Source organism: Vanacampus margaritifer, chromosome 15 (assembly GCF_051991255.1).
Source record: "Vanacampus margaritifer isolate UIUO_Vmar chromosome 15, RoL_Vmar_1.0, whole genome shotgun sequence".
Classification (NCBI taxonomy): domain Eukaryota; kingdom Metazoa; phylum Chordata; class Actinopteri; order Syngnathiformes; family Syngnathidae; genus Vanacampus; species Vanacampus margaritifer.
In genome coordinates this window covers 17,613,500-17,639,443 of record NC_135446.1, presented here as the reverse complement: position 1 = coordinate 17,639,443, position 25,944 = coordinate 17,613,500, and the positions used below count along the sequence as shown (strand labels likewise).

Genomic DNA, 25,944 nt, shown 5'->3' with positions numbered 1-25,944 from the left:
AACAAAAAAATAAATAAAAGGATCTTGTGGTCCAAAAATAAGCAGACAGGCATTTTGTTTGAAAGGAAGGTGCACAGCGGGAAACAAAATATAACAGAGGAGCACTTTGCCAGATCATAAGAAATCATTCACTACTTTGGGGGAATTTGTATTTTTTTCACGGCGCTTGTGATGAATAAAGAAGATGCAGGCCACAATAACACATTGCGTGAATACAAACACTCCACAGTGGAGCAAAACGAGCGCACCCAAGAGCTACAATATGACCCCACTTCTCCATTTGCATCCATATTTATAGCACTAGGCAACCTCACGTTTGTCTGCACTTCATCGTAGCCTAACGTGGAAAGTTTCTCGAAAGCCGAGCATGTTTACCCCACAGGCCACATTATAAAATCCTCGAAAAAAAAAAAAATGCACCTTTGATTGTCGGCATAAAACGATATCGCAAACATGAGAATTTGCGGCGGGCTGAGGGAATGAAAAGGATTTGTGTCAGGATTATCCAATCTCTGCCTGATTATCCAGGAGGGGGAAAATGAACACGTAGCTGGAAGCAGGTAGCGAGCGAGCGCTATGTGTGGGTGCAGCTTGCGGTTGTGTGGAATGATTGGGATAATTAGCATGAGAATTCAACCATCACCGCAAACAGTGCAGTGAGCTGTAATGAGAGATCATATCAAAGGAACAATAACAACAATAATAATAATTAAAGCTTCCAGCAGCCACTAACGGGCCTCGTACCTCGTTTTTAATGGTGGTTCCTTGAAATGGATTATACCAATGGTTCTTATGGGTTCGATTGATACGACCCGCTTGGCCATCATTGGCTGCAGGTGATGACGCTACATCTCTTATCTGTGCTGCAGTCAATTTGCCGCGCCCAGTAATTGAGTTATGACTGTTGTGATGGTACGTCGTGGGATTTCGTCAATATTTTAATCCCATCGTGCTAACTATGTCGGGGAAAAATAGAAAGTCGGAACTTAGGGTATTCCGCAGGGTTCAATTCTTGGAAATCATTTTGGGCACACTTCCGCATCTGCGTGTCGATCTTTGAGGTATTAAAACATCTTAACTGATATATACAGTACAGTCTTCTGGTTGTTACAGTTTTGAGGCGGAATGAGGGATGTGGACCCAAATGCGAAGAGACTCAGTGATAAGACAAAGGTCATGCGTACACGCAGGGTCATTTACTGGCAAGACAAGTGGGCAGGACAACCAAGACTTTGACTAGACTGGTCCTGACCGAGCGTGGCGTGACAGGACCGAACTTTCTTTAACGGGGAGTGACCTGTCTTGACTTGACTGGCTGGGGCTGTGGCTGACTTGGCTGACTGTGGCTGTAGCTTGAAGACATGGCTAAGCTAACAAGACGTGGCCAAACTTACTAGATGAGACGCACAACAGGGTTGCGGCTTGAAGACATGGCTAAGCTAACAAGATGTATCAAAACTCACTAGACGAGACGCACAACATGGCTGTGGCTTGAAGACATGGCTAAGCTAACAGGACATGGCAAAACTTACTAGATGAGACGCACAACATGGCCGAGGCTTGGCTGTGGCTAAGCTAACAAGATGTATCAAAACTCACTAGACGAGATGCACAACATGGCTGTGGCTTGAAGACATGGCTAAGCTAACAGGACGTGGCAAAACTTACTAGATGAGACGCACAACATGGCCGTGGCTTGGCTGTGGCTAAGCTAACAAGATGTATCAAAACTCACTAGACGAGACGCACAACATGGCTGTGGCTTGAAGACATGGCTAAGCTAACAGGACGTGGCAAAACTTACTAGATGAGACGCACAACATGGCCGTGGCTTGGCTGTGGCTAAGCTAACAAGATGTATCAAAACTCACTAGACGAGACGCACAACATGGCTGTGGCTTGAAGACATGGCTAAGCTAACAAGATGTATCAAAACTTACTAGACGAGACGCACAACATGGCTGTGGCATAGCTGTGGCTTGAAGACAAGGCTAAGCTAACAAGATGTATCAAAACTCACTTGACGAGACGCACAACATGGGTGTGGCTTGGCTGTGGCTTGAAGACATGGCTAAGCTAACAAGCTGTATCAAAACTCATTAGACGAGACGCACAACATGGCCGTGGCTTGGCTGCGGCTAAGCTAACAAGATGTATCGAAACTCACTAGACGAGACGCACAACTTGACTGTGGCTTGAAGACATGGCTAAGCTAACAGGACGTGGTGAAACTTACTACAGACAACATGACTAACGTAACACCAACAATGCACCCACACTGACCGAACAAACCCTACAAGGGGAAAACACACACTGGTGGACGTGGTTAGACATAACGAGACAAGGGGAGAGATTCGGAACACATAAAAACACTAACCACAAACAAAAAAACAATCACACCCAAAAACAGACAAAATCCCAAGCCCACAGAACCAAAACATGACACTGGTAGTCAATGTTATTATAGCAGACATTCATGAAAAAACATCCAGCAGTGGTACGGACAGAACTTTACAAAGTCATATATTTTTGGTTGAACATTTTGGTGTTTAAATACACAATGTTGTATTCTTTTGTGTTTTATCCATGAGTCTAAAGTCCGTATCCGACTGAGGCGAATGTTGAGTTCTCGTCAGAGTTCGTTCAAGGTCACTAAAGGGTCGACATAATGCTTTTTCTTGTCACAAGAAAAAGCAAGCACACCTCACCTCTTTTATTTAGAGATCTGTGTGAGCGAGAGTCTTCTTTTGTTGACAGCGAGAGAAAGAGAGCGAGCGAGAGAGAGAGAGAGAGAAATTGAGGAGTAAAACTACATATATACTTTCCATATTGTTTAAGCTAAGGCCAGAGCATCATTTTCAACTAACAACTCTAATTGATATATTCGACTTTCTTGATCAACGTATTTGTTGAATGCCTCCTAATGACTCCACTCGGGAAGACGAGCCGTTTTGAGCTCACCTGCTTCGCTTGTAGGCGTCGTCGAGGTTATGCAACGTCGCAGCTGCTCTGCCACCTGCGCGTGAAAGAAACGAGACGAAAAAGGAAAATTGAACAAACTGATAAAGAGGACGCAAAAATGACCAAAAAGAATAGATATTTTGCAACACGTAATTAAATGGAGGCATTCACAAAAGAGTCGTCTTTTGTGAAAGCACAGCGGCCATATAATGCGAGACGTTTTTATTAATTCCCATGGGTCTCTTTTAGGCACTTGGTATTCAGGGATGTCGTTATCCAAAATCTACAAAAGCTCTTATCAGCTCTCCTAATGCTGCCTGCGCGCGTGTGTGTGTGCGCGCGACAAGCAATCTCTGCTTTTGCATTGTGAAGCTCTTCAATGCTGTTTTGGGGATGAAGCTAAATGATGCACAAGACGAGAGGACACAAAGGCATTTCTAATGCCACATTTCATCCACAGTGACCTTCAGCCTCGTCCTCGCTATCAAAATGTGCTCTTAGAAATTACCCCACGCCCCTTACCCCCCCCCCCCCCCCCCTGAGATGTTCAATGTCAGAACATTCATTACAGGGCTCAATGGGGCACATCTCTTTCATTTAGGGCTCCATAACATGTGGCACTGGAGCTCTGCTATTATCTGTTAGCGCATGAGGCCACAGTGGTGGCAGTGTTTGCATTTGCGGAGGAAGTGGTCTACCTGCGGGCGCTCCTTCTGCCCTCCCCGGAGAAAATGAGATTGATGCAGAATTACACGGCCACGTCTCTGTCCGGCCTTCAAACGAAAGCCCTCGGAATTATCCGGAATGAATACAACTCTTCACTCTCATTGGCTGATTGCCATGTCCCTCAACAGGCCAGGCTCCGCCTTTGAAGCCACACACATTCAAAGTCAAAGATCCTGTAGTGTATAATGTGAGGATTGCAACTCCAATTGGACAAATCTAATGCGGCGACCATCCAGCCCATTAAATTTTTTTTATTTTTTTTGCTCTTTGTTGCTATTAATGACTGTATTTTGAGTTATTTTGAATGAACAACACTGTTAAATACGCTGTACACTGACTACACTTCATTGTTCCAAGTGTCATTTCTTCAAAGATATTAACCCATTCACCTGCAGCCATTTTCACTGAAGCAATCCCCTTCACTCCCGGCGGTTTTACTAGAGTTTGATTGCTTTCGCAAGGCCCACAGAATATTGTGTGCTATTGCTATAAAAACATGGAGCCTACCAAAAGAAAGATTAGTCTCTTCTTTCATCTGTAAAAAAGTATATTACTATCTGTTTCTGGTTTGCTGGGTTAGCTGAGTTTCATCGTTGTTCACAAATCTTCTGGGAAAACAGCTTGTATGCAACATGGCCTGGTTGATCTCTTATACTCTGCTGCCACCTGCTGGCTATTTTTTCTAACAACTACCATTGATTCAACCGTTCTCTGCAGTTTAGAGGCTGCATCAAAAAACAAACAAACATGAATACGTCTTTGGGAAACTGGCCTTTTTTAAAATAGAACGTATTTATACGTTTTTGGGAGCAAATGAGTTAAATATCTGCAGAAATGTGAGGGGGTGTACGCACTTTTGTGAGATATGCAGCATACCACTAGCACACAGACATCTGTTATGGTCACGGAATTCCCACGTCATGCACAATTTCCCCACATATGACAGTAAAGCCATAAACATGCACATGTTGCACTTGACAAGACTGCAACAACTTCCCGCCTACTTTCCACCTGGCAAAATCCGGACCGACAAGCACAGTGACGAAGTAAAAAAAAAAAAAAAAAGTCCGTCGCAGACAAAAGTAATAAAATGGTCAAGTCGATAGCTGGCTGAACTATTTGTCTTTGTGGAACCGATATGTCCTCCTCGGGTCCGGACGTATCAAAGCCTGGAGCGGCGCAGGCTTTATTGAAACCCGGCACACTTTCCCCTCTCTTGTCACTCTGTAAAGACGGGCTGCAATAAAGGAGCCCCCGATATTAGTGCGCGGGGCTTGAGAGAAGAACAACAGCTGACATTGATCAATAACATTAATATGGGCTGCAAGCTGATTTATTGCTTCCGTGCAGACAAAAGAGACAAATAATATGACAAATATTGTGCACAGTGTAAATATATGTGATTTTTTTTCCCCCCACATTTTTTAAAACAGCACAATGGAGTATGTTGACCGATGTTTTTTCATGTATGCATTTTTGAAAGCAAGCGGTAAATAAATGATCATTATGTAGCGAAACCCTGAGATGTTTGCCGTCTGTGTGGCCTCTCAGGAGCGTCGCGTTCCAAACGTCTTACAGGGAGCTTGCTTTGAGCTTTTAACCAGAACAAGGTGCAAATGGAGGGCCCCTTGTTTGAGCAAATGGGGAGGGGGGGGGGGGTCGGTTCTTTTGTGCATTAGAAGCACGAGGAGCTGCTCCGAATTCTCCTCGACAGGAAATACTTATTTAACATGTTGGTTGGGGGGTGGGGTGGGGTGGGGTGGGAGGGGGGAGGGGGGAGGAGCTAATCTACTGATTGTCATCATTTCAAGTTCAAGGCATGTTTGGGACTTCAAATCAATGTTTTTGAATTGTTTTTATGCTTTGCAAAGGGAACCGAAAGGAAGTCTCCTTGTCATGTTTCAGATGCTCGGTAGGGTTTCGATTAGGGCTTGGCCAAAGTCGGCTCTTCTAAAATGGGCTAAAATGAAGCCGATTGTGTGTGTGTTTTTTCCGCATTAACACATTACAGTCAAATGGCAGTTATTCATATCTTTACTGTTGTAAACATAAAGAGACAAAAAAAAAGAAGAAAAAAAAGTTTTTTTTTGTTTTTTTTTTAATTAATCGACCGACTAATCGGTTATCGGAATTTTGTTCTGCAAACTAGCGAAAAGTGCATCTCCTCTTAGCCCTTCTTGGTCGACTAACGTTTCTTTGACATTGGAAAGCACATTTGCCTCCAGAATGCTTTGATACTCCTGCGATTCGGGATTCCTGACACAATATGACAGATTATTTTCTTTGCCGGCTCGCCATTCGCGGCCGTAAACATAAACTACTCGGCTCCAACTTTTCCGAGCCCTCGTTCAGTCAGTTTTTATTTTCTTCCCAGGCTGGGAAATTGAGATGGGCAAATGCTGACGGTTGCCCTTGTTGCGAGCTGGCAGAACAAAGTGGACGACACGAGGAGGAGGAGTAGCAGACAGCAAGCGGATGATGAATAATGGAAGAGTGACGCTCCGTGACCTCGCCACCTCCTTTTTTTTGGGGGGTCTGATAAGAATGCTAACAGCAAGTTGCCGCCGGTTTATCCCGATGTGGCGACGGGGCCGCTCACAGTGACAGGCGTCGCCTTGGGTGAGGTGGGGGATCGGGGTCGAGACAAACTGAAGATTTTTGAAAACATCTTGGCGTGTTTGGGTTCGATGGGTAACTGTCGGGATGACATTGGCTTTTCTTTTTGCCACAATGGAAGCCATGGAATAAAAAAATCATATGCTAATGGAAAAAATTGTAATAATGTTGCATGCCTGCTAAAACGCGACCACTAGCAGCCTGAACGCCACGATATCACCGCCATCCACTATCACGCACATCTTTTCAGCATGGACAAACATGGACAGCGTCCCTCAGATTCCATTAAAAATAGCCTTTGTGAGACCCTCAAATGTGAGGGCACCCCTGACTATTAATACCCACGTGGCGGTGCATTATTTGCAAGGAAAGAAAAAAAGCTGCTCTTTGCCTGCCCTTTTCTCTCTGACGCCAACCATGAATGTTGGATGTGGCAGCGGCGCTTCCCAGACTGCTGATGCCTCGCACGCACGCACGCACGCAAGCACGCATGCCGCATCTATGAGCTACTAAGAAGCTTCCTTCAAATGTTCCGCGGGGGGGGGGTTTAAGGGGGGATCGAGGCTCAAGTCGCTAAAACACAGCCGCTGTCCTTATTACCTCCAACAGGGGCGAGAGAGATCAAACAGGAAGTCACAGAGGGAAAAACAGGAAGCTCGGGCTAACAGGCAAGTTAGGATAAAAGAACGCTTGAATTGGCCTCAACGGGCAAATATGACTTTGTGGCGCTACGGCGGAGAGAGTGGAAATCAATAGGGTGTACCTAATGAAATGGCCATTTCATTGACAACTCGTGGTCAATATACATCGATATTACAGGTCTAACAAAAAAACGATTGTAATCAGACAATCAGTTTTGAGTTGACGAGCTGAATTGCTACATATTAACTCATTCACTGCCATTGACGGCTATAGACGTCAAAAATTCATTTGAACCATTTCTATTAGTTTAACTTTTTTTTTTCCACTTTTGTTAACAAGAGTGTGAAAACCTCAAAAAATTTTTACTGTACATTTAGAACACATTAAAAAAAAGGATTGAATAGCTACATATTAACTCATTCACTGCCATTGACGCCTATAGACGTCAAAAATGCATTTGAACTATTTCTATTAGTTTAACTTTTTTTCCCGCCCACTTTTGTTAACAAGAGTGTGAAAACCTAGAATTTTTTTTATTGTACATTTAGAACACATATAAAATTTGTGATTAATCGCGAGTTAACTAGTCAAGTCATGCGATTAATTACAATAAAAAAAATAATAATCGCCTGACGCCCCTAATTTTTAATGATCTTTTTTTTTTAAAATGCGACAGCCGATTAAAAATTTAAACTGTATTTAATCACATGACTTCAATAATTAACTTACGATTAATCACAAATTTTATATCTGTTCTAAATGCACAATTAAAAAAAAAAGTTTTTAGGTTTTCATACTTTTATTAACAGAAGTGGAAAAAGTGTCAAATTAATAGAAATATTTCAAATGAATTTTTGACGTCTATAGCTGTCAATGGCAGTTAAAATCCTTATCAAGATACGTGTTGAATCGTATTTTAAAGTCGTTGGCAGCACTAACTGGATCAAAGTGCACAATATTGAAGCCCCGTAACTCTGACCGGTAGCCACTTAATTGAATCAACGGTGACGTTGCGGTTCCAAATCTCACCCGTCCAATTCCCTCGGGCCCAACAATCACCACCGCCAAATCAACCTTCATCTACAAACGTGTTCTGTCCCTTTCAATAGTAGCCTTCATGTCCAATGTGGGTGGGGTTCCGAATGCGCGGTCCTGGCAGGGGGGTGGGGGGGGGGGGAAGCTCCATTTCAGCCTACACTTTTCAAAGAAACCTTTCTGTTTCTCACTCACACCATCAGCCCTCTCGAGGTTTCAAAGCCTCTCCGTGTCGCTTTGTGGAGTCGTCCCTGCGCGCAGGCTTTTAGCTCGCGCCGATGGCCGACGCGGTGCCGTGCATGGATGAGCGGGACGCTTTTTGCTGAAACGGGACGGGGGTGTTTGTGTTCAGATAGAGCGGGAGTGACAAATTTATTTTGGTTGTGGGCCACGTCGTAGTGTTGTTTTCCCTCAGAGGACCATCATGGCTGTGAACACCATATTAACATCTAATAAGAAAAAAAATAGCAGTAATAAATTTTATAATAATACAAAGGTTTGTGGAGACTGGGGTCAGGTTGTGTTTTACAATTTTAAAAATGTGCGTCATGCTTAAGATTAGATAGCTCTTAATATGAAAAGAAAAATGGACTGAGCTGTCACCAATGTCTTACAAATGCAATTATGCCATCTAGTGGCAGAAAAATGACCTCAACACAAATCAATATGACACTTGTTTTTACAGTACATCTTTTTAACCCCAATTTTATGAATTTTGAAATTACTGTATCAATGATGAAAAGATGCAGCCACATTTCTATGAGTTTAACATTTTCCCCACTCATGTTAACAAGAGTATGAAAAAGATTAGTGTACATTTTATTGTACATTTAGACCTGATATAAAATGTACGATTAATCGTGAGTTAACTATTGAAGTCATGCGATTATTTACTTATTAAATATTTTAATCGCCTATAATATTACCTATCGTCGCTAACATGCAAAATCCAAAAAAGCCTTATAATGTCACAAAAGCAAACTTTGGTTACATAATTTCCCCAAACTCGCTAAAAAGTCATAGAGCAATGAATTACGAATTGAACAAAACAATGATCTGAATAAGGCGTTTCATAGACAGAAAAGAATCTGAAATTTGTAGCTTAAACGGATCAAACCTATTTTCATTGATAATTGTCTAAAAAAAACTGAATAATAATAATAATTTCAGTTTCAATATAAAATGATGTGGCCACAGGCTTTGATTTTGACACCTGTGAGCTAGAGCAAGCCCCTCCGAGCCGCATGCTCTCGTAAATATTTGACCACCTTTTGACCTCATTAGTCATCATGGCAAGTACAGTCATACGTCTTAGTCATCCACTGGAGATACAGCGAGCGTGTGTATGTGTGCGCAATGGATCAGAATCACCAGGTCGCTTCAGTCGGTGACCTCCAAGCCAACCTTGTTAAGAGATTCTCTCGGTAGCATCAAAAAGTGTACTCAGACGGAGATGAGCACAAACATGGAGAGTGAAAGATGACAGAAAAGTCTGGGAAGTTATTTATAGGCCCAATTTGTCCCTGGGCTTGTATTGACTCCAAGTTTCTGTCATGGTCTATGATAGCATGTGCTATGCTAAAACTATGCTAAAACTTAAAAAAAAAATTGGGCCGAAACCGAAAATGAAAAATACTTGGCTGAAGACGGCGAAAAGATTTATGCCAATTTTCACTATATTTCACACATTTATTATAATTAATTAAAATTATTATAACTGGCATTTTAACAAAGCACAATATACATTGAAATGTGCCCACACTGCAGACATGTTGACTAATGGTACATTACATCAAACGAGGGGTGAGCATTTTCTGGCGGTGCGATTGCACTTAAAATCCGCACATTCACATATTCACCAACGTTTAAAAATTGATAAATACATTTCAAAAAGCGGAAGCGTTCGAGGGGCAAAAAGTGTTAGCATTAGCTGAAGTTATTTAGCACGGCCACCGGGATGCCGGTGAAAAAGTGGAAGCGTTCGAAAGGGCAGTAGTGCTAGCATTAGCTAAAGTAGTTAGCACGGCCACCGGGATGCTGGTGAAAAAGTGGAAGAGTTCGAAAGGGCAGTAGTGTTAGCATTAGCTAAAGTAGTTAGCACGGCCACCGGGATGCCGGTGAAAAAGTGGAAGCGTTCGAAGGGCAGTAGTGCTAGCATTAGCTAAAGTAGTTAGCACTGCCACCGGGATGCCGGTGAAAAAGTGGAAGCGTTCGAAGGGCAGTAGTGCTAGCATTAGCTAAAGTAGTTAGCACGGCCACCGGGATGCCGGTGAAAAAGTGGAAGCGTTCGAAATGGCAGTAGTGCTAGCATTAGCTAAAGTAGTTAGCATGGCCTCCGGGATGCCGGTGAAAAAGTGGAAGCATTCGAAGGGCAGTAGTGTTAGCATTAGCTAAAGTAGTTAGCACGGCCACCGGGATGCCGGTGAAAAAGTGGAAGCGTTAGAGGGGCAGTAGTGCAAGCATTAGCTAAAGTAGTTAGCATGGCCTCCGGGATGCCGGTGAAAAAGTGGAAGCATTCGAAAGGGCAGTGGCGCTAGCATTAGCTAAAGTATTTAGCACGGCCACCGGGGATGCCGGTGAAAAAGTGGAAGCATTCAAAAGGGCAGTAGTGCTAGCATTAGCTAAAGTAGTTAGCACTGCCACCGGGATGCTGATGAAAAAGTGGAAGCGTTCGAAGGGCAGTAGTGCTAGCATTAGCTAAAGTAGTTAGCACGGCCACCGGGGAGCCGGTGAAAAAGTGGAAACGTTCGAGGGGCTCTAATCAAAGAAAAAAAGACAAGGAGCTGTGGCTCACCTGTAGTGCAGTACTCGGCCGCGCTCTTTTTTTCGACCCACTTAAAATTTGTACACTAAGCCACGCCCCTCTCCTCCGGTGTGCGCAATGAAGCTGCTGCGACCGACGGGTACAAACTCAAACGGCGAAACGCCAGTGAGATGCGTTCGCTGTTCTATTTCGGCCATATTCTTTCAGCTTTAATTTTATTTCGTCCGAATGCCGAAAATGGCAAAAATATCAATATAATATTTTTGGTAGCCGAATATTCGGTGCTTCACTGTCTAAAACATAGCTATAGGACAGTAGTTGTTTACATTGTTGAAGGTCATGAACCCCACCGGTTTCCTATGCTTATTCATTGAAACCTTCATTATTAACAAATAAAATGTTTTTGTTTTTTGTTTTTTTAACGAACAAAATGAATAGGGAGAGTCGCCTTTTCATGGCATTTGTCTCTCTTTGCCTTGAATTTTGAAAGTGATGGCAGCAGTTGCATTGAAAACAGCAGAGGCCCCAGGGTTGATCCCTGTGGAACACCATACGTTCCGTTATACATGTGAACTTGTATTGCACAAATTCGTCCACCCCGTTCTTTTTTTTTGTTGCCCGACATAGTTAATATGAAGGGTTTAAAATGGCCAAGGAATGCAGCGGGGCATATCATAACGAAACATTTGAGTCGGGTGTGTGTCTGGACCTCCGCCGAACCCCTTAAGAGTTTTTATTTTGTTGTTTAGAAAAACTGCGTCCGCCATGTGTCAGTGTCCTGCGGACATTGTGGCCGTGTTGTTCAAAGCTGCTCTCCTCCCGGCGCAGAGTGCTCACAACGTTAATGTCAAAAACGTGTTCTCGGGGCCACAGCGAGGTGGGTACACATGGCAGCTAAGAGAGAGAAAAAAAGAGTATCTGTTTGTTGGACCACAAGCGAGGGCTAAGTGTATTCCGTGGGTTCATGACGAGGTTACCGCACGTATCTAAAGCGGACATGGTGGCGCGTCGCAGCGAGTGCTGACCACCCAGAGGACCCGGGTCGTCTTACTGACGTCCCCCTTGCTCCATTCTCTCTCACCCCTTCACTTCCTCTCCACTTAGCTCAAGCCGATGTGTGTCAAGTTTAGAGGCAGGGCAGCCCCTTATGAATGAATTAGATATGTGGGTGGAGGCAAAAACGTGTGTGAGCTGGTTGCTTTTTGTGGTACGCAATATAAAATGCACAACAGCAGTTACATCTCGTATGCTCAAAACAACCACTAAATTTAGCATTTCAATCCCCTAGATTAATGCTAATGCTAACTAATGTGACAGTGTGACAAAAAGTATCACATGAAACTGGAATTATAGAGTGCTATTTTTTCCCCTCATTAAAATACACAAGACAACATCTAAATAAAACGACTTGAAACCAAATAAACTAAAATAGGACCAAGCTGAATCTTGAACGTTGGTACGACAGCGCTAACGTCTGTCCGCGCTAACAGATGACAACAATTCAAAGCGTCTTGGATTTGGCCTTGCAAACTCCTGACCCAAAAGCACGGACATGAGCATCAGTGGCCAGCCAACCGCGACACAGACGGGCCGCCCGCCGTTTTTGGAGGTTAGCGGGGGCAGACGTCCAGCTGGGCCGAGCGCGGCCTTTGCCGTCCTGCCAACGGGCTCGTCGGGAGAGGCGAGCGAGCGGGCGGGCGAGCGGGCGGCACTCCCGGCAGCCAAGATGAAACCGTGAAAACATGCACGCTTCATTGAAGACTCCAAAACAAGTGTGTCGAACTTGTTTATCACCTGACGCAACGGAGATAGAGTTTTAACTACATACTCTAGGTGGACAACAGATATTAAAAGTCTACACACCCCTGTTGTAATGCCACATTTTAAATAAACAAAATTACACCAACATAATTTCAAAAGATTTTACATCATTAACATGACCTACAAGCTGAAGTGAAAACTTACATACAATAACCTTGTTGCAAAAGTGTGCACACCCTCACATGCGAAAACATTTGCTGACTCTGATTCTTTGTGCTGCACAGCCCTCTTCAGATCACTTCACAGATAATGAGCCATGAAAAATCTTCCTCCTGTAATTCCTTTTGTTGATTCGGATGTAATGTAATTTGTAATTCGTAAATTCGCTCCGCCTTGCCCAAGGCTCCACCCATTCCCTGCTAAAGAACAACAGCGCCCAAAGCCTGATGCTGCCACCAGCATGATTCATCTCTCTTGCCACCTTACCGCAAGGACGAAGATGGGAGATTGTTGTCACATGCACTAAACAGTCAGTACTTGCCAGCAATTCCTGCAAGTCATTAACGTTTCATCGATTTTGATAAAAAAAAAAAAATCATTTGATAATGACAAGAACTTTCAACACAGATGCTTGTAATGTGACTCACATAATGCACAAGTCTGCTCCCACCAACATATGCAACAGCAGCAGCAAGAGGGAGGAAGCCGCCAGCCGAGTATTATGGAGTCATGTGATCAGCCTCTCTAATTATTTCAAAATGAATATTGACGGCTATCAATTAGTAAGAGATCAATCAGAGCAGCCTTAATTACCACACAATCTGCTTAATTCCATCGCTGACAACAACCACAACGGAAAAAGTGACTTTCCCAAAACCTTCTTCGACTTTCCTTCACTTTTCTAGCAGAGGCTCAAGAAAATCTTACTGGCCTGTGCAAAAAACGGCCAAAACAAAAGCTCCTGAAAAAGATGTGAATCCGTTTTTCGGATATCGCTTGTTGCGACGCCTGACATTGCTCATGAATGGCTGATTTATTCCGGACATTAACAAAACGCCCTTTCTGTTCTTTGGTCCTTCCTCGGGTCTCCTGACGGCCTCACGGCTCTGGCTGGGTTCTGAAGTGTTTGGTATGGGATTTTTTTAATAGGTTTTAGGTGAACTAATGAATACACACTCACATGCACATAAACGTACTCACCCACATTCAAAATAAAAATTTATTTAAAAAAAATATATATATATGAAAAAATAAAGAAAAAAAAGAGCAATGATGATGACATGTCAAATCTGTAAAATTACAGAATGAACAATACTGAGCTAGAAGGAAAAAAAAAATACAAAAAAACTAACAAACAAAAAAAAAGTCCACTCGCAGTCCCCCTGACGTCCATCAATTTTAGTCGATTTTTTCTCTGATCAGTTTAGTAGGATCGTATACAAAAAGCAATGCAGCATAATTAATTAGTCTATTTTTAGAACATATGTACTGTATACGCAACACCGAAACTTTAATGCAGAGATTTTATAGCATCATGTTCTACAAGTAAGACGTTAGCGTCCGAATAGTTTGTATTATTTCCTACGCCCCAACCTTGCAGCACAAACTGAAAATTGTACTTTAAGTGACAGTCCTAGGCAACTTTTTCCTCTCTTTTTTTTTTATCCAATTTGTTGTCTGAAGGTTAGCCAAAGTGGCAGGCCTGCTGGTCTATAAAAGTTCTTTGAATCACCCCCACCCCAACCCCCCCCCCCCATTTACCTTGCACAGTGATCTTTTGCCGACATCTGTCTGACATCAAAATCTCCGTCCACAAAGAGACATCTTAGGAGTCCACTCACTCTCGCTTGGCAATGAACTCAAACCGGAGGAGAATCAATGAAGCGCTCCCCCTCATCAAGCTACTTTCCAAGCTCTTCTCAAATAAATGTTCATAAATAAGCGAGGATTGGCTTTTTTTTTTTAAGTTTTTTTTTTTTGGTCATCCTTTTGTCTCCTGCCTGTATAGTGTTTGTTGCCAAAATGATTCTTTATTTTGTGATGGTCGCCTTGTCTGTTTTCACTCGAGTGGCCTTGTCTTTGGTGCGCCTCATGCAAAAATGATATAAGCGACGGGAGGGAAGAAGCGGGAACAGAGACAGATAAGCAGACTTGTGGGAGAGAGAGGAGACGGGGGTAGATTAGGCGCACGATAAACAATGACAAAAGCACAAAAAAAACACAGACAAGTGGCACAAAAGGGGCGCGTGGAGGATATATTTAACACATCTTCCCCGTCTTCAGCATCCATAGAAATATTGCCCGGCTGTGGGAAGCAAAGATGGTAGATTACTTTTTCCTCAGAAGTTATCAGGAAAACGGAAGAATAAGCTATTTCTTTTGACTTAGGATGAGTCAAGCTCTGACATCCTTTTGACAGCCTTGTCTGACTCCGCCGTCTTTTAATAATAACCGCTCAAATAGGCGCCGTAAAAGGGCATATTTTGGAATGCCTTCTCCTGGAAAAACTACGGTACAGTTGGATGCGTTTGTCCCACGTGTGACTGGTGGACGGGACGGATCTGAAGGCAAGCGGCGGGCGTGAAAGAAGTGGAGCGCTCCAGGCGCAGCTGTTTGGCATGACAACCGGGGAGACAGTCTGGACACTTGTTACTTAATTATTTAGGATGGCACATCATCCAGATCACTCCCCCACCCGCTGGAGTGCACAATGAAACGTCCCCAAATTGTCTTTTTTTCCGCAGTGCACAGCAGATGGAGTCATCTGCACGCGCACACACCTATAAAGCACGGGTGTCAAACTCGAGGCTCCTGGACCAGATTCAGGCCACCACAGCTTTCATCATTCACAACATTAATCCTATTTTTCTCCCGCCCATTATTTTGACATGCATCTACCTCCGTGTAATTCATCCAATTCACGTCATTCAAATGTCAATTTATTCCAAAAATTCACGCCTTGCAGGCTATTATTTTTCTGATTCCAAAAATTCACAGTTCTCCCAAAATTCTACATTTTCAAAAAAATAAAAATAAATCCTATTCATCCCCAAATGGACATAAAACTTAATAGACTCACAAGGTGCTCATTTGAAGTTCAAAACATTCAACTCATTCAATCTACCTTGGGAACAATTTTTGCCTAAAATTCCTATTCACCAAAAATTCAACATTTTCCCCACAAAAATTCCCACCTCCCCAAAAAAAATCCCTCTTCATTCCCAATGAACATATTCACATCATTTTTCCAAATTGAAATAAAAAACATTCCACCGTTCCGTTTTCAACATGCCGAAAATTTCCCACAAAAATTCCTTAGTCATTCCCATTCTGCATCATTAAATGTCATCAATGTCCTGCGATTGGCTGGCAACCAGTTCAGGGTGTACCCCGCCTACTGTCCGAAGACAGTTGGGATAGGCTCCAGCATGCCCACGACCCCCGTGAGGAAAAGCGGTTCAGATAATGGCTGGATGGATAAACGTCAATAATGTCATTCCACATCATTCCAAAAGGAAAGATTTAGGAATAAAAGATTTCAGCTGTTGATGTTTCACTTTGAATGTCACAAATTTGGAGACAAAATAAAACATAACCTCCTGCCACACATGCAAACGTACTCAGACTCATTTTTTTCCTAGTGAGGATACATTTTCAGTATGTGACTTCAAGGTTACAGACTGAGCTGTAAGCGTCTTTGCTGTAAACGTCTTTTGGGGTGCAAATAGCAGCTAAAGTTCCCAGAGTAGTAAACTTTTCATTGTTTACATTCCTTCACTCCGCCTCTTCTATGGCAACCCTAATACTGTCTGACAGGGAATAATTAACACCAAGGAATTTATGAGAGTCCAGTGTAAAAAAAAAAAAGAAAAAAAAAAGAGTGCAAACATTAGAAAAAGGCTGTTTTTTTCCCTCCCTCGATCTTTCTGGCCACAGTCGGGTTTGTCTGTGAGGAGCGACAGTCAAGTCCCGTTCACTCAAGTTTGCAGTTAATTATTTAGGTTTTTGTCCCCGCTTCTTCGCTGTAGTGCTTTTAGCTACAAGCGGCGCAGGAAGTGTTGCGTTTGACTAACTTCTCTGAGCAGGAAGGTAGGTTTTCTGACTAAGTCCCGTCTGTCCCCGCCACAGTCTTGCAGCCCTTGAAACTGTGTTTTGAGCAAACAAGCAAAGTTGCGTAAAGCTGTTACACGTAGATTATGTAGTCAATTTATCACAAATTATGTTCAAATGTTGCAGTTCATACTGTATTTCCATATTTTGATGATGGATAAATGCATTTTGACATTAAAGTTCAGATGGAGTGATTTGAACTGGCTTAATTTGCATTTTTAAATCCACATGCTCTCATACATTTAGTCTGGTAAGGAAGAAAATATGTATTTGTGAATTATTAACCTTGGTCTCAAATGTTGATGTTTTGGTGGGATACAGAGAATTTTCAGATTTAAAATTGGTGTCCGTGTCATGTTTCGGTTCTGTGGGGTTTTTTTTTTTTGTTTTTTTTCTGGGTGACTTGTGTCTCGTCCAGGTGTGTCTTGTTGAGTCAATCAGTGTGGGTGTATTTAGTCTGCTGTCTTTGTTCAGTCCGTGTCGGTGCATTGCCATTGTCGTTGTGCTTGTGTTTGATTTGGTCTCATAGTCAAGTCAAAGCCAATACCTGTCAAGTCAAGCCAAGCCACGGCCAGCCAAAGTCAAGCCACAGCAACAGCCAAAGCCAAGCTACAGCCACAGCCTAAGTCAAGCCACAGCCACAGTCAAGTCACAGCCACAGCCAGCCTAAATTAAGCCACAGCCACAGCCAGCCTAAGTCAAGCCACAGCCACAGTCAAGTCACAGCCACAGCCAGCCTAAATTAAGCCACAGCCACAGTCAAGTCACAGCTACAGCCACAGCCAGCCAAGGTTAAGCCACAGCCAGCCTACGTCAAGCCACAGTCAAGTCACAGCCAAGCTACAGCCAAAGCCAAGCTACAGCCACAGCCACAGCCAGCCTAAGTCAAGCCACAGCCACAGTCAAGTCACAGCCACAGCCAAAGCTAAGCCACAACCACAGCCAGCCTAAGTCAAGCCACAGTCAAGTCACAGCCACAGCCAAGCTACAGCCACAGCCAGCCTAAATTAAACCACAGCCACATTCAAGTCACAGCTACAGCCACCCTAATTCAAGGCACAGTCAAGTCACAGCCACAGCCAAGCTACAGCCACAGCCAAGCTACAGCCACAGCCAGCCTAAATTAAGCCACAGCCACAGTCAAGTCACAGCCAGCCTAAATTAAGCCACAGCCACAGTCAAGCCACAGCCAGCCAAAGTCAAGTCACAGCCACTTCTGTTCAAGTCGAGTTTTGTCGAGTCAAGTTACGTCAAGTCCAGTCCAGTCACTCCACATCTAGTCCAGTCACGTCGTCTCACAGTTGCTTGTTCACCTTGACTTGGTTAAATAAATTCACCACGTTTACACATTCACTGTGCCTCCTTGCATTTAGGTCCACATCTCAGACTCTACCACAAACCCTTGACAGTTCGATTCAAACCATGTAAGAAAACAGGCCAAAATGATATTTACTGAAGTACACTTCCGCAGAGGCGCTAATACGACGTGCACATTCTCTGACAATGAGGGCACCACTGCCATCTACAGTAGTGGATGTGCAATTACACTTTATTCGAGTAAGGCAAAAAACAACAACGACAAAACATGTTCCCTGGGGTCACACACACCCCTTCTGAGGGGCCTCCAGACCCCACCTTGGAAGGCATCATGCAAGACGAATAACAGCTTTGTGTCCTCATTCTGTATTCTCCTCATATTTTCTTTTTTTCTCAGCTTGAACGGCACCCACACCTTCCTACAGGAAAAAACAAACGAGGACCAGAATAGTCACCAAGGTCCTGATCAATAAATGTAGAGATAGACTAAGGGGGCTAAAGAAGGATCAGAGAGGGGAATTTGGGAAGATAACGGCTTGAGAGCGCCAGTGCTCAGCAATCATCCCGAACATGACAGCTTGTAGACCCCGGCAATTATTTACCTCGGACAAATCAATAGCGCTCTCTCCGAAAAGATAGTCATCATCTGGAACACACTCTCGCCTCTTAGGAAACAAAACACACGCAAATAAAAACCTCAGCACACGTGAAAACACATTTGCGAGCTGTCATTTTTTTAAGAGCGCCAGGCACCTGAACAAAGATGTTTCCAGAAGAAGGCCAGAGTAACTACATAATGGTGAAGTGGATTTGCTGCTGAATGTCACACTTCAATGGAACACGAAGAATAAATAAAAAAGAGGCCGTGAATGAAACAGGCCACACAAAAGGATGCGCATCACAGATGTACACATGCGGCTCTTAAGCCCGAGCTACACGCTGCCATCTTGTTGAAAGCAAGCGACGTGAAATCAACTCACACCGCGCGATGAAGCTCGCTTTGGATCTCGCCGACGACGCAGCCAACGTTAAGCCGTAAACGCCGCATCATCAGTGTGAAGCCATCTCATTATTTTAATCCTTTCTTGGGTAGTCGGGGAGACAAAAGTCAGGGCCTGTTTTGTTGACGCGCGTTGAGAAAAAAAAGAGAGAAATAAAGTCAAGTCAAGTTGAGAGGATGTAAATTTATTTATGGTGTTTACACAGAGGAAACTTTAGTAAGTTAAAAACTCTAATTAAAATAGTTGAGTAAACTGTCATTCATAGTAATTGGTTCATGGTTCATTTGCCTTTATTTTACCAAAGCGATTTTTTTTCTCATAATAAAGATCAATTTATTGCTTGTGTTTGTTAAAAAATATATATAGGAAGAAGACATTGAAAAGAGGGGTGGGGGGGAAATGTATTCGATTATTTTCACCATTATCAGTTGGTCAAAATCTGGGGTGTCTAAACGTTTTCTTTTTTTGTATTTAATATTTTTGAATTATATTTTTTATATGCGAGTTTATTTTCACATTTATTTATTATCATTTTGCCAGCTTTGGTAATTTTAGCCTTTTTGTTTGTTTGTTTAAAAAAAAAAAATTAAACAAATAATTTAGGATTTTTCATCATTTTGGGGTGGTCCACAGCCCTGTATCCCCCTAGAATAGATCTGCCCCTGCCCTGAGCAGATCTCCATAGTCATACTAAGATGGCAATACGGTGAAAGCAGTTTTTTTACTCGAGGGTTAATCGTTAATGTGATATGCTCATAAATCAGACCTTGACAAAGAAAATGCAGAGAATGGAGGAAAATATTTTTGCTTCTGGAACTGAAAACTTAATGTGTCCTTAGAAAGAGAAACGTTTAGCGTAATTAAAAAAAATATTTTTTTTGCATGTGTAAAAAAGCTCTGTTGTTATTATTTATTATTAGGATGAGTCAAAAGTAGATTTTTTCTTTATATACACCGCCAGAAAATGGACCGAAAATTGGCCCGGGATCGTAGTTTGGTCACCAGTGGCCTAAATGGCAGACAGGATTTAATGGTACTGAAGCCGTATGATGACCACGGCGTGGATGTCCACGACATGTGCGGTCCCGTCACCCTCTGGGACGGCACAAGCAGTCGCCCACGGGCAGTGTTGCCAGTAATGAGCGCAGACCCCCATTACAGCATTACAGCATTACAGTGCAGGCGATTCATGGAAAGCTGCTGCAACGAGCCCCCGGGGGGAGCGTTTAGGGAGGAGAATGCCCTTCTGGAAGCAGATTCGAGGATTTGTAAGTGGATGCTTTTGACCGCCCTCCTTTCATTTAGCCTCACCTGCACCCTGGGCCAGCTTGTCCTATACACAACAACCCCCCCCCCCCACCCCACCCCTCGCCCCCTCCACCTTGTCCGAGGCCCCGAGCATTGATTGCGGTAGATTTGCTTGTCTTTGTGTTCCTGTGTGGCGTTATCTGCTTACGAGGGAACATTTCGGGCTGTTGCGGAGGTTAAACACTTTGTGGCTCAAGGGCCAAATCCTTTACGAGCACTGCCGAGCGGCCCGGAGCGGAGCTTCCACATTCGCACATGTAGCCACATTTGTTTGACTCGGTCTTCCCTCCCACTTTGCTCCTCCATTTTTTCCGCTTCACGCCACATTAGGTCAGCTTCCCTGAACTCTCTTTTGTTTCTATTTTGTTTCTGTTTTTTTTTCTCCACATCCCGTGTGGCTGTGCTGCTCGTCTATCCTCTCACCTGTGGTAGTTTCTCACCGGCACGTCTTGTATTTGGTGCTTTTCCTCAAAAGAGGAAGCGCCAGACGAGGCGTAAAGCAGACCCAATCCTCTCAATTACATCTCTCACCTTCCCCGTCCTGCCTGTCAATCCATTTCCTCTGCCGTTTGTCACCTCCTCCTCTTCCCCAATTCTGATGCTTTTTAAATGCAGTGCATATTTTGAAGTCCATGGAGAATAAATAGTGTGCAGCAGAAAGGATACTGTTACTAACACACAGTCCATGTTTAGACTCTTTACTCTGTAAGGCCAAATAAGTTGCAATGCTGCCATCAGCTTTTTCAAAGCAATTACTTGTTGTACAATCATTTTGCACACAAGTACAAACTAAAAACAGTTGGGTCAAAAGTAACCCAATTATGGATCAAAAATGGACCGATCCACTTTATGGGTCAATTTGACCCAACTTTGAGTCAAGAAATTGGCCTTTTAGTGCAAAACAACAAAACATAAATATTGGTCAGATCCTTTACTTGGTTCAAAAAATGTGATAATTTTGTAAAAAAATAAAAATAAAATAAATTGTGTCAAATTGACCCATAATGTGGATTGGTCCATTTTCGATCCAACTTTGAGTCGAGAAATTGGCCTTTTAGTGCAAAACAACAAAACATAAATATTGGTCAGATCCTTTACTTGGATCAAAAATTTTGACAATTTTGTAAAAAAAAAGAAGGAAAAAAAATAAAAGAAAGTTGGGTCAAATTGACCCATAAAGTGGATCAGTCCATTTTTGATCCAACTTTGAGTCAAGAAATTGGCCTTTTAGTGCAAAACAACAAAACATAAATATTGGTCAGATCCTTTACTTGGGTCAAAAAATGTGATAATTTTGTAAAAAAAAATATATAAATAAAAAATAAAGAAAGTTGGGTCAAATTGACCCATAAAGTGGATCGGTCCATTTTTGATCCAACTTTGAGTCAAGAAATTGGCCTTTTAGTGCAAAACAACAAAACATAAATATTGGTCAGATCCTTTACTTGGATCAAAAATTTTGACAATTTTGTAAAAAAAAAAAAAAGAAGGAAAAAAAGAAAAGAAAGTTGGGTCAAATTGACCCATAAAGTGGATCGGTCCATTTTAGATCCAACTTTGAGTCAAGAAATTGGCCTTTTAGTGCAAAACAACAAAACATAAATATTGATCAGATCCTTTACTTGGGTCAAAAAATTGGATAATTTTGTATTTAAAAAAAAAGTTGGGTCAAATTGACCCAAGTGGAGTATCGGTCCATTTTTGACCGATAGTTGGGTTATTATTGACCCGACTGTTTTAAGAGTGTAGAGCAGCATCTTGTCAGCAAAAAAAAAAATTTACATCCACACTGAAAACTGTGGAACAGTTGGCCCACATTAATGCATGTACACTGAGAACTGCATTGGCTCAAGGGGGGAACCCTGAGGGACTCCAGGGGCAGGGTGTACCACTATAAAATGACCATGAAGAAGGCATGAAACCATTTTAAAAGCCTTTACATTCATCATTGCGTATGACGTAGTCTCTGTTAACACTAAAGTCTGGAGAGAGAGAAAAAAAAGCAAAGGTGTAAAGGTAAAGAAAAGTGACAATTCAAAAAAATAGGTCAGTCTAAATTAAGGATCCTTAAAATACACATTTCACGTGGGATCGAGGCAGCGTTGGGATGAGTTTGCCACCTTGTAGGGATGTCTCTTTCCTTCTGTGAAACGAGGGCAAAATGGTGAAGGGCAACCGGCGAGATTTGGGCGGGCAGATGGAATTAAAGTGTTTGATCCGCCAGGGAAAGCGGTGGAAAGGTAGGGTGGGAAAAAAAAAAAAAAGCGGAAAAAAAAAAAATAACACATCTGCTATTCATTTGGAAAGTTTCTAAAAGGCGCTAAATGATTCGCAAAGCCCCGCGGAAGAGCGCAGAGCAGCTGAAACGGAAGGAAACCGATGTTTGATTTTACAGTAGGTTGGACTCTTCCATCTGTTATTTTTTCATTAGATGTTATTATAAAGTCCCCAAACTTGAGGGCAAATTCACAATAGAACAAAAAGCGAGGGCACACATCTGCAGGCGGACGCCCACCGAGGAAGAAATGAGCGGCGTTCTATGTACTCGGTGAGTCACGCAGCTGCTCCCGGCAAGACTTCACAAATAACCCCCCACCCGCCCCCCAAAATTAAATATCGCTCCTCGAAATCCTACTCAACCGCCGCACCTCCAACTCGGCGCGAACGATCCAAGCGTCGGAAATGCGGAACCTCAGGAGGAAGAGCCGCACACTCTCAGACGCGCGTTTTTGCCGGGAGCCAGCTGGCGCTGTCATGTCTGATGGGCTGGAACACAAGACGGAAGACGGAGCCCGGGCTGGGGAGGAAACAACGAGGATGGAGGTGTGTGCGGTGGAGGAGGTGGTGGTGGTGTTTGTGTCTGGAAAATGTTCACAGGTGGAGGACGTGAACAGAAAAGCTCCGGTATTGATGACTGAGAAAATTGCATCAAAGTCCTGGCAAGTCGTTGCTGCAGCTCTGAGTCAAGCATCCGCTGAGTAATTGACAACCTTTACCATAGAACTGCATTCAGGGGGTGAATTATTCATCACAAACAAACAAACAAACCACCTTCAATAGCATTAGCTAGTAAATAACACACTTAGCTCAAACCGATTTGAAATCACGCACGGGCAAAGAAATACGCGCGCTCGCACACAAACCCATCAGTCATTACATTTACACACGACGATAAATGCTAAGCTGGTCGCAAACCCGACTTGAACCGGACCGTCGCAAATGAATTACAGTTGGTGACTCAACACCCGCACGTAAGATATCGAAGCCGTGCCATACAGTATATTGTATTTTATCACTTTTATTTAAACCATGAAAAGATTGCGTAAGAGTGAAGGAAGAAGCAGAGAGAGGATTTGGATGAGAATATATTGAGAGGCTCACCTGCCCCGTTCACTTTAGAGCTGTCAAAATGAATCGACACGTAATCGATTATCAGATTAATCGGCAACTATTTCATAAGCGAGTAATCGTTTGGAGCCATTTTTTTTCAAAATCCTCTGATGTCAGCACATCAACAGTAATTGTTGACTGGCTTCTGTAGTTTTTTTCCTGAAAGAAGACAGATTTTTTTTTGTGTTTAATCAGACATCTGGAAACATCTGTTTTTACTTTGGAAAACAATGACCGAACTGGTAACAGTTCAAAATCAAAACCAACTTTTTTAAACCACTATACGAATACGAAGTACAAAAATAACCAACAATCACTGGTTAACTCATTTGCTCCTAAAATCGTAGGAATACATTCTATTTTAAATGTCCCAAAGACGTATTTATACGTTGTTTTTTTTAAATGTTTTTTTTTTAATGCTAGAGCACACAGAAGGCTTTGATGCAGCCTCTCAACTGCAGAGAAAGGCTGATGGTATTAATTACAAAAACGGCCAGCAGGTGGCAGCTGAGTATAAGAGATCAACCAGGGCCATGTTGCAAAAAGCTGTTTTCGCCACAGTTTTGAACCCATTTGTGAATACTTTAAAACTTAGCTATATTATAATGCTAATTGCTGCAAAACGGAAACTGTATAGTATATATTTTTTTTCCTGATGAAAGAAGAGACTCTAATCTTTTTTTTTTGCTAGGTTCCCTGTTTTCATAGCAACAGAACACAATATTCTGCAGCCTGGCAAAATCGGTCAAAATCCAGTAAACAAAAAAAAAACGGGAGCGAAAGGGGGTTGCTTCAGTGAAAATGGCAGGCAGTAAACAGTAATCAGGGATAGAATGCTTTTGTAATAAATTTTAATGCAAAATTTAAATGTACCAGATTAGTCGATTAATCGACTGAATAATCGATCGATTAATCGATCCTAAAAATATTCCATAGTGGCAGCACTAATTGGTTTAAATGTATCCGATGCGGTTTGTACATCACAACAGAGACCACAAAGCTTCACTGTTTCATCTACAGGTACATTTGGTATTATAAATACGATAAAACACTATTTATGTCTACTTTATATCCTGCATTTGAACATTTCTTAAGCTGCGGAGCGCAACGCTTTCTGAATTTAAGGTGAAGAGCGCCAGATACTATGAAAAGGCTACTCGCCCTGTTCATTTTGTTCACCAGTAAACTGAACACTTAATATGTCTTGGATTTGAAAAAAATAAATAAATCACATTTTATTTTTCGAAAAAGGGAGGGTTCGTTGAATGTGCATGCGAAACTGGTGGAGTTCGGTACCTCCATCAAGGTTAAGCGCCACTGAGCTAAGGACAAGCAGTATAAAATGTATGGATGGAAAATAGTAAAAATGTGGTAGCAAACAGGTGGCGCCGCATGCTTGTGGACACGACGAGGTTGATGGAAAGCAAACGGCAACGTTGTCATCATCCCATCATCTCTCGCGCCTATTTGGACCAAAGCTCTCCTTTTCCACATAAGCCGCTCAGCTATCCGCTCGGGCCAGGCTCAAGATGGAGGGATTTGGCCTTCTTCGCCGCCGCCGCCGCGCCAGTTCATTACCTCCGCGCGGGCGGGTGAGATACACGCCGCTGTCAAGGTCAAGGATCACAGGCTGTGAGCCCATTTGATGCAACCGACGTCATTTGAATGTATTTGGGGCGCATGTTTGCTTTCATCAAAATTGCATCAGGCAGCCTCGGCGCGAAGGTAGGAAAAAATTCCGCAGTGGTCGCAGGTGCATTTGGAAGAGGCGGAGTTTCATTTATTTTTAAACTGCGGTTGTGTCCCTGAATTGAGTTGCTTGCCACTCATCTGCAAGGAATCTCAAAGAAGGCCACACATTTATGCTTTTTTTTTTTTCCTTTCACTGTGCAAAAAAAAAACACATTATGATTCATCATTTAAACATCAATAATTCAGCGTTGAATCCATTGTGAGACCAAAAACCCAAAATGCAACCAACAAAACGACTGCAGGAGACCAGCCTACACTTGCACACTGCATTATTACAGCAAATACAGCAAGTGGCAATTATCCCAAATATGGATGTGGGAAATTAAATATGACGAGATGCAGGCGACCCATCATCATCTCCGGCATTGTCTTAAAAGTGATGAGTGCGGTCTATTCTTTGCGCCGTGTCACAATGATGTCAATAATGCGCTCTTTAGAGATCTTGACGGGAGTGCAATCCATTTGGGTAAAATTGTTTTCATGCAAAACAATGTTCAACAAAAGCTGATTGGTTTATTTTGGCTTAAGTGACCCGGCATGGCTCTCAATTATTGATTGGTC

At 42.7% G+C, this 25,944-nt stretch overlaps 1 protein-coding gene across 3 annotated transcripts in view; it reads right to left on the bottom strand.

Annotated features, from left to right (window-relative positions):
* Window positions 1-25,944, bottom strand: part of naa40 (N-alpha-acetyltransferase 40, NatD catalytic subunit) — a 177,689-nt gene that overhangs the window by 72,470 nt on the left and 79,275 nt on the right. For 2 of the 3 annotated variants that reach the window (XM_077544498.1, XM_077544499.1), the window contains exon 4: window positions 2,962-3,016. The exons of the other annotated variant lie outside the window; for it this stretch is intronic. The gene's annotated coding sequence lies outside the window, so the exon portion shown is untranslated. The remainder of the gene's footprint in view (window positions 1-2,961; window positions 3,017-25,944) is intronic. 3 annotated transcript variants of the gene reach the window in all.